Genomic DNA, 8,724 nt, shown 5'->3' with positions numbered 1-8,724 from the left:
GGATAGAGACACATCTCTGTGTGGTCATTTTTCCTCATACATACATCTGCACAGATTTGATTTGGACTCCAACTCTGTGACCCTGAAGACCCCTTAGCGGTCTCCCCCAACAAGAATAGGTAACACTTCTCCTATTGGGTAAACGGCAAAAAGAGCTTATTCTGAGAGAGATAGATAGATAGATATATCTCTATATGTGTTTCATCATTCTATATTAAGCTAAGTGAGCATGAATCAATTATGACCAAAAAGTCATGTATCTGAGTACAGTTCGAACGCCATTAAGAGTTCTGTTTTTGGATATCTTCATATAATTCTTAATACTCATAACAGTCCACAACAATCCCCGCTTTGGAGATAGACTCGACAGAAGTAGGGAAAGATTTTTGGCTATCAATCTGTCCTAATGCCGATGGTTACCTCACTTGCCTACGAGATAACATCCCTTGTGGATGAACCTCCTCACCCAACAGACTATGCATAGGAAGTCAGATCCTGTCCGTATTCCCTTGACTGTCCTTGTGGCTACGTTCCACGCTGGCGCACGTTATTAAAGGGTGGAAAGGAGGTAGTGGTAGTCCTCTCATCACTCCTTTCATCAGTTCACATTCATCAGGGTTGGTTACACTCAGAGCCTCATATTCCTCAGGCGGTGATGGTGGGACATTATCTAAGGCGGCATGCATAGTCGTCTTCTGGTCCACAAGCTTGGATACCATCTTGACACAAAGTATTGGGGAGATGGCCATCTCCTGATCCCAGGTCCGACATCTTTTTGTAGTGTGATGCGTGGATCTATGTGGGTCTCCCTTCCACCTTTTACAGCAGTGCTGATCATCCGGAAACCTTGGAAAGTCACATCATATCTGGTTCCAGGGCTCGTAGACAGCCATTTCCTAATCTGGATCTGGTTGGGATCTGGAGTGGAGGAGAAAACTCAAGAACGTATGTTAGTCAAATGTTTAGGTAATTAAACAACAAGTTTAGTTAAAGTATCTAGGGGTACTTCTAAACAGGATTTCATAGGGTCTCGACTTGGTGGTCCCTGATGGGGTGTGTCTGACACTGAACAATGCAAGGGGGAGACTCATATGCCCTTGTTTCCTACACTGCTCCAACCTCTCAACCCTCCCACTATTCTGTGGATGGTATGGGGTGTGGTGGGTCAGTTCTGTCCCCAAGGTCTGCCATAGCTCTTTGGCTGGCAATGAAAGCAGGTCCCTGGCCACTTTCTATGGTCTCCGGGAACCCACAGGTGCACACTATGGCTACTTTCACACATCCGGTTTGAGCCCTGCGGCTCAGTCCGGCTGTGAAAACTATGCAACGGATGCGGTGAAAACACCGCATCCTTTGCATACGTTTTTACATGCGGCCGATCCGGTTTTTTCCGGTTGCGGCATGCTACTGAGCATGCGCAGTGGAAAATACCGCATGCGGCGACCGGATGCGGTTTTTTCCGCATCGCGCCGCATCCGGCCTCCATAGGGATGCATTGAAAAATGCGCCGCAGCGGCCGGATGCGGCGCGATGCGGTGTTTTTTGCCGGAGCAAAAAACGTTGCAGGGTACGTTCGATCCGGCCGCCGCATCGGCTAAATCTGCCGCATGCGGCAAAAACCGGACCAAACGCAAGCCCCTACGGCACAATGCGGCACTAATGTAAGTCAATGCAAAAAAAAACCGCAATCGGCGTTACAAAAGCCGGTTGCGGTTTTTCTGCAGAACGCCGTATTGTGCCGCAGAGGAAAAATCCGGATGTGTGAAAGTACCCTATCTCAGTCCTCTTCTTCTGAGACTTGCTTTTGTAGGGATAGGACTGTTTTCTCAAGACTTTCCATCTTTCCTTTCTTCTTCACATTGTGGTCACTTAAGGAGCACAGATTGGCTGACTGTTTCTATGGTAAGTGGTTGTATTGCTGCTTCTTTTGGCTGTTCTGTCAGCGAGGGCATTTCTTACGGTTTTTCTTTATTCCTCCAATATAGGCGTCAACCCTGCTCACTGTGACTCTGCCTGGCAATAGCAAAGCTTCGATCAGTTCTTCTATGGCCTTATGGTGGCGTACAGTTCCATTGGCGGTGATCAAGTCTCTTGTCTTCCAAACAGAGTAGATGTTGGCTGCTCTCTTCTGCTACCACCACAATACCCGTGTGGAACCGTCCTTCTTGATCTGCATATCTTTAGCCATCCGAAAAAGGGTCTTCCAAGGGTGTATCAGTCACTGTATCGAATCCAGAGGATTCCTGCCTCAGGAGAGCAAGGCAATCATGTAGAGCTCTACCAGAGTCGACTACCTCTTCCACCAAGGTTGTGCAGGATTAAGGACCGCACACCAGGAGATGGTGACATTGGCAGGGAGTAGTGATGTCATGCGGAGCATTGATCTTTAACTGGTGCTTTAGGTTGGTATTTCTAGGATGACTGGATCTAATCTGGCTGAGTAGTATCCGAAGGGCCGCTGTCTTCCTCCATGGCAAACAGACATAATGACTTCTGCTAGTCAGGCAATCTCAGGGCTGGAGATAACGTGATGATACTCTTCAGGTGACTGTGAATGTATCACATTTGTACGTGGGGTGGTCTTGGAAGCTGCTAGATTTATCTCCATGACAAAGGTGAGTGTTGCATAACAAATAATAATATAACCCTTTAAAAGTCAATTTTATTAATTTAAGCTTTACATTATCCAAACACCATGTGCAAATACAAAAGAAAAAGGGAGGAGGGTAAAGTTCTCACCCTATTTGATGCACCTCCCTCCTGTCCACTACCTACCGCGGAGGTTGGTACCCTAATGATAACGCAAGTGGCGCCCCCACTCAATGACGGCTGTCCCTATAAGATTCCCTATTGCACCCTCAAAAAAGTCATGAAAAAATAGAGGGCAAGAGATAAAAGGGTAGGGCACAATTAGACCAGTGGACAGGGTACTACGGAAAAACACATGTACCACAACCTGGTAAGGAATCCAGATTGCGATATGGGTACACACGGAGTTAATGGATTTTTCATGACTTTTTTGAGGGTGCAATAGGGAATCTTATAGGGACAGCCGTCGTTGAGTGGGGGCGCCACTTGCGTTATCATTAGGGTGCCAACCTCCGCGGTAGGTAGTGGGCAGGAGGGAGGTGCATCCAATAGGGTGAGAACTTTACACTCCTCCCTTTTTCTTTGTATTTGCACATGGTGTTTGGATAATTTTAAAGCTTAAATTAATAAAATTGACTTTTAAAGGGTTATATTATTATTTAGATTCATCTCCACACCTCTTGCCAGTTGAAAGAGAGTGTCTTGGTCCTTCACTCTAATCAGGCGTTCCATCTGCAGTTTGCGTGTGGGCTCTCGGAGACCTGATACAAAGGACTATATCCAGGTTTGTATGGAAGAGCATCGGCTGTAAATTGGGGTCAGGAGAACTCTGAGATTCCAAAAACTAAGATCCTCCTAAAACCCTGGAAAAAGCACAAGAGTGATTGGTAACTAAAAAGCAGCAACCCCCTGACTATATCTACACAACTAGAAATTGCGGTGGAGCGTGTCTACTCTACCTAGACGCCTCTTCCCTGCCTGAAAAACTAGTTAGCCTCAAAGAAGAATAAAGAAATCCTAACTTGCCTCGGAACAGCCCCAAAGAGATACTTAAAGCCCCCAACATATAAGGATGATGATATAAGAAGTAAACAATACACAGTTGGTTAGGGATAGACTTAAGCAAAGAGAGGCCCTGCTAAGACACAAAAGATAGGATAGATCACTGGGTGCTGCCAGCAAAATTCTAATATATGCCAACTCCTGATGATCAAAGTCCCCTTAGGACCACACGATCTTCCACCCTCTACATCAGGGAACTCTTGTGCAAGATACCAAGCAAGATAATATACAAGCGAGATTATCTCAAAACTAGGCTCAGTAGCACCTGCCATAGGCAGAACAATATTCACTGTCCACCAGGACGAATAGGGAGCAGTCTATTGATGTGGTCTAATAAACTGTATACCAGGTACAGCAAAAAAAAATATGCAAAAGTGAAGGAAAAAAGTTTTCACCGGGTTATCAGCAATGTCCTTTGTTAAGGTTCATTAGTGGGACCACAATGGGACACAAATCTGTATATATAACCAAAATACGTAGTGTGAATTTCTGGTCTTTATGTCCCTCCTCTGCAGCCTCTGCTGTATCAGCAATAAACAGCAGTGGCTTTGGGTCCTATGATGGCGGCTGAAAAACTAGGTGTTGGCCAGGATAAAATGGTGTCTGAAGAGGAACTATGTAGTGTCTCAGTTAAAATGGGGAGGAACTAGGTGTTGGCTTGGGTAAAATGGCATCTGAAGAGGCCTGGGAGGGAGGGACATTCAGACCAGGAAATAATGGGGTGGGTTTACGTGGACACAGTGCTCTATATGTAGTACACAAGTCCAACCTATGGGGACAGCTTCTAGAGTGGAGAGCATTGCCTTCTAATGGGCCTGGGAGAAGCCATTTTCAGACAGTAAATATACATGTGTAGTTAATAGATTCAGAATTACATTTATTTAATCCATCTCATTATCACATCCTTTACCTCAATCACTCCTCATCTTCCATTCCTGCCCCACCCCGAGGAGAATTCTCTATTATTTTTTTTTTTCCAACATGCTAAATTTGCTGGTCTCATTTGACCTTATTTCACAGATCTTCATATACAAAAACTGATACGTCTCTTTTTTGCAATTCCAATTTCTCTATCGCCTTCATTGGGGGACACAGGACCATGGGGTGTATGCTGCTGTGACTAGGAGGCTGACACTAAGTGAACACAAAAAAGGTTAGCTCCTCCCTGGCAGTGTACACCCCGAGCCGGAGGCGGGACTATGCCAGTTTTTTGCTTAGTGTCGTAGGAGGCTGAAGTGGGCCCATATCTCTGTGGGCCAACCTCAGCCTAGGCTATTGCGTTTTTTTCCGTTTTTTTCGGGCTATACGGCGCCGCTCAGCATTCTCATCATTCTACATTTTTTGTCTCTTCCGCAGGGATAAAGACCCTGCTTCTGAGAGAACTCTCGCCCCAGGGTTGCCTGAGGGCTCGAGACGCCAGGCCCTATCCCCCTCCGGCCCCATGGTACCACCCCAGGGGCTGATTGGGGACCGATATTATTGTTTTAAGGGCACACACTCCCCGTCGACCCCCATGGTACCGTCCCAGGGGGTGTTTCTGGTGGAGGTGAAGAGGAATCCCTGAAGATGTCTGACTGGCAGCGCAGGAGCGCTCCCATCAAGGGGTCCTCTGTCACCAGGCCTCCTCCAGCGTTCACCTGATACCCTGGGGCCAGGCTGAGGTTCTGGCACTGCAGCGCAGGAGCGCTGCGCAGTCTCCATCACGGCCCCTCGGATGCCTCAACAGAAGAAGTCCTCGCTTACCAGGGGCCGCAGCAATCATGGAGGGGACTTATGGATCCGAGCGACGCGCGTGGACGCAGGTGAGAGCTGTTCCGCGCCCAGTGCTGCGCTCCCGGCGGCCGCCGCTCATTAATTTAGTCCCCGGCTTCGGGCCTAACTCGGGCCGGAGCGCTCCGCCCCCTGTTTGCGCGCGCCCCCTCTGGCCTGCCCTTTGCATATTCTGCCCAGAGACAGCCACCTCATCGGCCAGCACGCCCCCTCCAGCAGTAAAAAAAAAAAAAAAAGCCCGCGTTTTTCTCTTACCAACGGCTCACCTCAGCACAGGCAGGCCGGTGGGCAACAGCATCTTTTCTCTGTGGCTACCCCGGCTACTCTGAGGCCCCTGCTGACCCGGGAAGGACACAGGCCAGGGTGAGTGCTGCTCCTTATTAGGACCAGCGACACTTTGTACTTTTTGGGGTTTTTTTCTTCCACTTTTCTCCTGTCTCCTCCCTAGTGTCCCTAGTAGGAGCCCTGAGCAGCCATGCCTAACTCTAAATCGTCCCGATCCAAACAGGCCCCCTTTATAATGCATTTTGCGTGCTCGTCCTGCAACGAAAAATTCTCCCAAGGCCAGGCTATCTCGCTCTGCGCAGCTTGCGCTCCCGATCCGCAGCCCACGCAGATTACCCCAGACGCCGCTAGCTCCCCCGTCCACGTCGCTACTGCAGCAGTACAGGATGCCCCGGGCCCCAATGCGCTCCCTCCCCCGGAGTGGCTGACTTCTCTCTCCCGGTCGGTGGATTCCCTGTCGAGGGCGTCTCAGACCATCGCGCAGGCTTTGCAGTCACTCCCTACGCTCAGCCACGCCACACAGGTCCAGCCACCGCAGGACGGCAGTCGTGCTGACCCCGACCTGGCTACTGGAGCACGGAAGCGAACCCGCACGGTCTCGTCTTCCAATTCCTCCCAGAGGTCCCTATCCCCTCCAAGGCCCGAGTGCCACTCATCTCCGAGACCGTCTGCTGATTCAGGGGAAGAGTCTGATGCAGCCTCCCTGCTGGATTCGGATCAGGCAGCCGATGTCAGGCGTATGGTGGACAGCCTGGTCGACGCGGTGAATACGACGCTGAAGCTACAGCCTGACTCTGCCACCACCCAGAGCTCACAGGTATCTTTCAAACGACTTAAGCGTGTTCACAGGTATTTCTGCGATCATCCGGAGTTCGCTGAGATCTTACACAAGCACAGACAGCAACCGGACAAGACGTTCAACAACTGTAAGTCGATTGATTTACACTATCCCTTCCCCGAGGATCTCAGGAAGGAATGGGCGGGCTCACCGGTGGTCGACCCTCCGGTCTCTCGTCTGGCCTCGCATACAGTTCTATCTCTGCCGCAGGGAACATCGCTCCGTGATGCCATGGACCGTAACATCGAGAGATTCGCCCGTTCGGCTTTTGAGGCGGCAGGCGCGGCCCTGTCTCCGGCCTTCGCCGCCGTCTGGGTAGCTAAGGCCATGGTGACCTGGGCCGACACCCTCCGCAGAGGGCTTCGCTCTCAGTCTGGCGATCCCGAGCTCGTCAACATGGCTGCACAGATTGCCCTGGCGGGTGAGTACATCATTAATGCATCTCTGTCTACAGCCAATTGCGCAGCACAAGCGGCCAGCAACACGGTGGCAATCCGCCGGGCAGTCTGGTTCAGAGCCTGGAATGCAGACGCAGCTTCAAAGAAATCACTTACTGCCCTCCTGTTTGCAGGAGGCCGACTGTTTGGAGACAGGCTCGATCAGATTATCGCCGAGGCTACGGGAGTAAAGAGCACCTCCCTTCCACAGCTGAGACCAAGGCGTTTCCCACGCCGCCAGCCGACCTCAGGTTTTCGCCCCTTTCGCAGCTTCAGTTCCCCGGCACAGCCTAGGAGGAACAGATCCCCGCAGAGAAGCAGGAAGAACCCGTCTTTCAAAACAAATCCCTCCTGGCGTCCCAGACCACGCCAGCCTTCCAAACCAGCATCAAGATCTCAGCGATACTCCTCCAAATGACTCCTGGTCTTCGCGCGTCAGCACAGACCAGGTGGGGGGGGGGGGGCGCCTTTCTCTGTTCCAACACGTCTGGCTCCCTTTGATCACAGACGCTTGGGTCAGAGAAATCCTAGTCTCGGGTTACAAGATAGAATTTACGTCAATTCCTCCAAGCCGCTTCTTCCTTTCCCATCCTCCCGAGTCAGACGCGCGAGCTCGCCCATTTTCGCGCCATCGAATCTCTGCACCGCTCAGGGGTCGTGATTCCGGTTCCAGATTCGGAGCGGTACAGAGGAGTTTACTCCAACCTCTTCGTTGTCCCCAAGACGGATGGCACTGTGCGCCCTGTTCTCGACCTCAAGATCCTCAACAGGTACGTCAGAACCCGAAGATTTCGCATGGAGTCCCTCCGATCGGTGATTTCCTCCATGGAGATCGGCGAATTCCTCGCCTCTCTGGACATACAGGACGCATATCTACATATCCCGATTGCACACCAGCACCAAAGATTCCTACGCTTTGCCGTAGCACACGATCATTATCAGTTCACTGCCCTACCGTTTGGTCTTGCTTCCGCGCCTCGAGTGTTCACGAAAGTCATGGCTGCCGCCATGTCGATCCTGCACTCCAGAGGTGTTCTGGTGATTCCATACCTGGACGACTTACTGATCAAGGGGTCCTCTTTCAACGACTGTCGTCTAAGTGTCCAGGTCACCATCGACACTCTATCCCGTCTCGGTTGGCTCATCAATTGGAAGAAGTCCTCGTTGACCCCGGCTCGCCGGATTACCTTCCTAGGCATGGAGTTCAATACCATCCAAGGTCGTGTGTTCCTTCCACAGGAAAAGATTGTCTCCCTCCGCAAAGACGTCCAGACCCTCCACTACTCCAGGGCGGTGTCCATACGATTTGGTATGAGGGCCCTAGGTCGGATGGTGGCGGCAATAGAGGCGGTTCCGTTTGCCCGCTTCCACCTTCGCCCTCTGCAGCTATTCCTGCTGCACAATTGGGATAAGTCTCTATTCACCTTGGATCGCAAGATACGTTTGTCCCCGAAAGTCCGCCACTCGCTGCGCTGGTGGACCAACAGCCAGAATCTCGTCAAGGGAACGTCGTTCGTACCGGTGCACTGGAAGACAGTCACCACCGATGCCAGCCTTCTGGGCTGGGGAGCGGTCTTCCATCAACACACTTCTCACGGTCAGTGGTCCTACCAAAAAAGCCGGCTCCCAATCAATGTGTTGGAGATCAGAGCGGTCCTACGAGCCCTGCAAGCCTTTCAGCACCTTCTCCAGGGGTCTCCAATCAGGATACAATCAGACAACGCCACGGCGGTGGCATACATC

This window comes from Anomaloglossus baeobatrachus, chromosome 6, assembly GCF_048569485.1.
Source record: "Anomaloglossus baeobatrachus isolate aAnoBae1 chromosome 6, aAnoBae1.hap1, whole genome shotgun sequence".
Lineage (NCBI taxonomy): Eukaryota > Metazoa > Chordata > Amphibia > Anura > Aromobatidae > Anomaloglossus > Anomaloglossus baeobatrachus.
The sequence above is the reverse complement of the archived record's forward strand: the minus strand, read 5'-3'. Positions refer to the sequence as shown.